A 6,000-nucleotide genomic window follows, 5' to 3' on the forward strand; every position below is an offset into this window, starting at 1 on the left:
AAAATCTAGACAAATTATAATCAAATTGTCAAAACCCACAGACAAAGAATCCTGAAAGAAGCAAGAAGAAAAACTTATCATATAAAAAGGAATCTCAATGAATCTATCTGATTTCTTCTCAGAGAACTTGGAGACCAGAAGTGGGTGGGTTGATATAGTTAAAGTGCATAAAGGAAAAAAAAAAAAAAAAAAGAAAACCACCACAGTTTGTTGAGGATCTCATATCTAGCAAATCTATCAAAAATGAGGGAAAATTCATTCAACTAGGGAATAGGAGGAAATTATCCCAACAAAATAAAGCTCATTAATGAAAAGATCACAGCTAGCATCATATTTAATGGTAAAAAATAGAAACCTGTTCTTCTAACATCAGTAATAAGACAAGGATACCCACTTTAGCTACTTCTACTCAACATAGTATTTGGGTCCTAGCCACAGCAATCAAGCAAAATAAAGAAGTAAAAACCATCCAACTCAGGAAGAAAGAAATAATATCTCTTTTCACAGACGACATGATCCTCTATGTGGAAAACTCTAAACATCACACAGACACACAAACACAAAATTGTTAGAACTAATAAGCAAATACAGAAAAATTGATAGAATATAAAACCAAAATTAAAAAATAAGTTGCATTTCTATACAGTAACTGAATAATCCAGAAAGGAAACTAAGAAAACAATTCCATTTACAATATCATTAAAAAGAATAAAATACTTAGGAATGAACTTAACTAAGGAAGTAGAAGACTTGTATACCGGAAACTACAAAACACTGCTGAAAGAACAGTTGACACAAATAAATGGAAATACATTTTGTATTTATGGGCCTGAAGACTAAATATGTTAAAATATTTATACTATCCCAAGTGATTTTTTTACACAAACAAGGGAAACTATCCACAAACTCATATGGAATCTTAACCCCCAAATAGCCAAAATAATTTTAAGAAAGAAGAAAAATGCTAGAGGTTTTTTCACATGTCCTGATTGCAAAGTGTATGGCAAAGCTCCAGTAACTAAAACAGTATGGTACTGGCATAAAGACATATAGACCAATGGAACAGAGAGCCCAGAAATGCACTAGTCCTTACGGCCAAATGATTTTCAACAGGGGTACAAAGACTACACAACGTGGAAACAAATGGTGCTTGAAAAACTGAATACCTAAAGACAAAAGGATGAAGATGGACTCTTATACCACACACAAAAATTAACTCAAAATGGATTAAAGATCTAAACATAAGACCTGAAGGTATAAAAATCCTAAAAGAAAATACAGGGGGAAAATTTCACGACACTGGGTCTAGCAATGATTTCTCGGATATGGCACAAAAACACAAGCAAAATTAAAGAAAAAGAGGCAAATAGACTATATCAAACCTAAAAAACTTCTGCATAGCAAAGAAAACAAAAAAACAATGAAAAAGAGTGGAACAGGAAATGAAAATTTTCATTTAAAAAATGGGCAAAGGACTTGAACAGACATTTCTCTAAGAAGACATACAAATGTCTAACAGGCATATAAAAAGATGTTCAACATCACCAATTATCAGAGAAAAGCAAATCTAAACTCCAAGATACCATCTCACAATCATTATGATGGCCACTATCAAAAATACAGAAAACTAAAAAAAAAAAAAATACAGAAAATAGTAAGTTTTACAAGGATGTGGAGAAACAGGAACCCTTTAAGCACTGTTGTTAAGAGTGTGAAATGGGTGCAGCTGCAATAGGAAACAGCAGGGAAGTTCCTTAAATAATTAAAAACAGAACTATCATCTTTTAGCAATCTTGCATCTGAGTATATAAAGAGAAGGCTGGAAACAGATACATCTGCACACCCATGTTCACTGCAGCATTATTCACAATAGTCAAAGAGGTAGAAGCAACTTAAATGTGTACTGATCGATGAACGGATAAATAAAATGTGGCATATACATACAATGGAAAATTACTCATCCTTAAAAAAAGAAGGAAATCCTGTCATACACTAAGACATGGATGAACCATCCAGCAATTCCACTTTTAGGTATGTATCTCAAAGAATTAAATGCAGGGACTCAAACAATATTTGCAAACCACTGTTCATAGCAGTGCTATTAATTAACAGCCAAAAGATAGCAATAACCTAAATGACCACTGAAGGATGAATGCATAAGCAAATAATGTGGTATATTTACAAAAGAATACTATTTAGCATTAAAATAATGAAAAGAAAATGAAATTCTGACACATGCTATAACATGAACCTTAAAAAGATGCTAAGTGAAACAACTCAACACAAAAGGACAAGTATTGAATGATTTCTTTTATACAAAGTGCTTAGAACAGTCAAATTCATAGACAGAAAGTAGAATGGTAGTTACCAAGGGCTTCGGGGAGGGGAGAATGAGGAGTTATTGGTTAATGAGTGAATTTCAGTTAGGGAGGATAGAGAAGTTCTAGAGATGTATGGTGGGGATGTGTGAGAAACACACATGAACATACTTAATGCCACTAAATTATACATCTCAGAAGAGCTAAAACGGTCAATTTTATGTTATATATATTTTACCACATTACAAAAAAATTCTAAAATAAGTAAACAAAAGTGAATTCATTGACAAGAGAAGCCTTGTCTTGTCCTGAGACTACAAAGAAATTTCTTCAATAGAAACTCATAAAGAGGAAACATTTTAAAATGCAAGTTCTTCACTGGGTAACAGATAAAGAGCATAACACAGGTTAATAAAAAAAATTCTATAAGGAAGCAAAAGACGTTTAAAACCTTTTGAATGAATTTAAGTATTTAGATAATAGGCCAGATTAAATATCCTTAGGCAATTTTATATAAGCAATTACCAAAACCAAGCTTTTGATGAAAGCTGTACAGAAGGATCTGAGGTTGCCCTCTGTGGCCAGTACATGGTATTTAGAAAGCTCATACTAGATAAAGGACTTATTGCAGAATAAAAAGATCTGTAAATTAATAATAATTTTTTAAGTGGGCAACATATTTCACCAAAGAAGGTACATGAACAGCTAAAGAACATATGAAAAGATCCTCAATACCATTAGCCCCAAAGAGATACCATTTCAATCACCATATTAGCTATAATGAAAATTTTTTAAAAGATGAACAATAACAAGGGTTGGTGAGGATATAACCTCATCAGGAACCCTCACACACTGAAGTTCAGAATATAAAATAATACAGTCACTTTGGAAAACAACTTGGCAACTTCTTAAAATAGTTAAAACAAAAATTTAACATATAACCCAGCTACTCAGGCATCTAAGAAAAGTGAAAACATTATGTCCACACAAAGACTTGCATGCTAATGTTCAGAGCAGCATTATTTTTCACAGCCCCAAATGGGAAACAACCCACATGTCCTTCAACTGGTGAATGTACAAAATATGGCACATCCATCCAATCAGCTATTATTTGACAATAAAAAGGATTAAAATACTGATATGCTACAACACACATGAATTTAGAAAATAACATGGATGAACTTAGACACAAGTTAATGGACAACTAAAAAAGACCACATATGATTACATGTATATAAAATGTTCAGAAAAGGCAACTCTACAGAGACAGAGAGTATACTGATTAGCAGTTACCTGGGATCAGGGTGGGAATGGGATTACTGCAAATGGGTGTGAGGGATCTTATTAAGGTGCTAAAATGTTCTAAAAACGGACTGTGCTGTCAACTGTACAATTCGCTGAATTTGTTAAAACTCACTGAATTATACACTTGAATGACTTCCACAATATCGCAATTTATACCTCAATAAAACTGTAATAAAACCCAAAAAACAGGTTTATATTCCAGACTCCCAACTGGTACAGATACAAAGCATCCTCATACGGATGTTGGGGAATGTAACAATTAACATCCTGGAACAAGCCTCTTCTCAAGATTTTTACATATTTAATTCTCTCTATAGATTGCATCTTTCCAGAAAACAAATCAGGGTTTCCATCTTTTCACAAAAAAATTTCAACCAGGGTGAATAATTCTGGTAAGCTATAATTCTTCCATATCTAGAATGTCTCTGGCTGGTCTATTTAGAAGTAACTATACAGACCAATTTCTCACTCAGTTGGGGCTACCTTGGGGAAGGAGACAAGGAAGAAACCAAAACCATTATCCAGAGGTAGCACTGCAAATTAAACCCATTAAATGCCAGCAAATATTGCTGAATCTCAGATGACCATTAAGCATGTCTTCACTTCCATAAGCTGAAAGTTTACCCGTTTCGTTCTCAAGAGCTGCCTCAAATTTCAACTTTAGGAACTCTGCACCACATGGAGTCATTGGGGCTCCTTCAGAATCCTACAACTTGAGACCCAAATCTAACTGACCCAGGGTTTTCAGTTCCTTTTTCACAGTTAAAGATTATTATTCAGACTCCACACTGACATTTGTAAGGAATAACCCACTAACATCTACTCCTTTGATGTCTATTTTCATAATGGAAAACTTGATTGAAAATTTATTCTGTATCATTTCTACATTCTATTCCTAAATTTTACTACAAAATCTCTTTAGATTTTAGCATAGGTACTCTCCAGGTGGTAGGGGATCACAATATCAGCTTCTTACAGTGGGCAAGTCAGGTTACATGAATGACAGAACTTTGCAAGAACAGATTCCCCCTCTAAAGGGGGCAGCTGATACCCAAAACCAGTTGACTGCCCCACAGAAATATGGGCAGTCTTGTTGTCAGCCCAGTAACTTTTCAAGACAAATTTCTTTTTGGTATGAAATTTCCTAATTTTTAAATGGTGACAACTACTTACACACGTGCGTGCATACATACACACACACACACACACACACACACACACACACACATACACACACACACACACACACACACACAACTAAGACACATCAAAGGGCCCAATCTTAGCTTGTGACCTTTGCCACACAGAATGTTTACACTCTGATTACTGGAAACTGTACTTACTATAGACAAACTTGTAAAAAATAGAACTCTATCTTGCAAAAGACAATCCATCCAAAATAGCTCTATTGAGTACCCGTTTCCCAATGCCCACCCCTCCCAGTCCCTTGTCTGTTTTCCTAGGACAGTTACACTCTCATGGCTCAGACAGCCTGGAATATGCCAGAGATTCTCAGTCCCCACAGCCAACATCCAGAGCAAACACGGGGGTTGGGGCGCTTTGTCCAATCAAGACATTCCCTGATGGCAAACTTGTTTGACCTCTACTGACTTGATCCTGTGCATAGCTTTTGAGCAGTTCCAGCATTGAATATTTAAAAAGCATACTGCATTCTCACTATGCCAGAAGTTCAGTAGTTTAAATGAGTTATGTTCTATTACACTAGAGAAACTTGAAATGCCAATGAATCAAAAATGTTTTAACTTATTACCACAGCTTCAGAGGTTATCAGAGGTAGAAAAAGAAGGAAGAGAGGGAGGGAGGGAGGGAAAGAAACCTCAGAAATCATTAGTCCCACTCCTCCATTTTACCAGTAAAGAAACAAAAATTCAGAAAGGTCAAATGATTTGTCCAAGGTTATAAATACAGTGAGTTAGTTGGCAAAATGGGACAGAACTCAAGTTACCTGACTGCAGTCAGGTCCTCTTTCTGTAACACAACATGGCAGTAGAAGGGGAAGCTAGGAGAGAAAGAAATCTGAAGAAAACAGGTTAGTAAGGTGGGTCCCAAGCAGCCCCCTCCCCAATTTTTATATTCACATTTGGCCTTTTAGGATTAGTTCACATGCTACTTTCTTCTCTTTCCACAGACTTTACCAACCCTTCCTCACTCTCTACCAAACGTTGACATCCTTGCAAAGAAGAAGGGTAAATGACAAAAGATACTTTTCCTAGCTGCCAACCCACCAAAGCTGCAGCTACTAATCAGTGCTGTGGCAGTATACACCCCAGGTTTTTAATAAGGGACCACTGTGACTAAATTTCCTACTAATCAATGCTGTGGTAGTTTACACCCTAGGTTCTTAATGAGGGAGAAC

The sequence above is a fragment of the Dama dama genome, chromosome 16, assembly GCF_033118175.1.
Source record: "Dama dama isolate Ldn47 chromosome 16, ASM3311817v1, whole genome shotgun sequence".
NCBI classification, from domain to species: domain Eukaryota; kingdom Metazoa; phylum Chordata; class Mammalia; order Artiodactyla; family Cervidae; genus Dama; species Dama dama.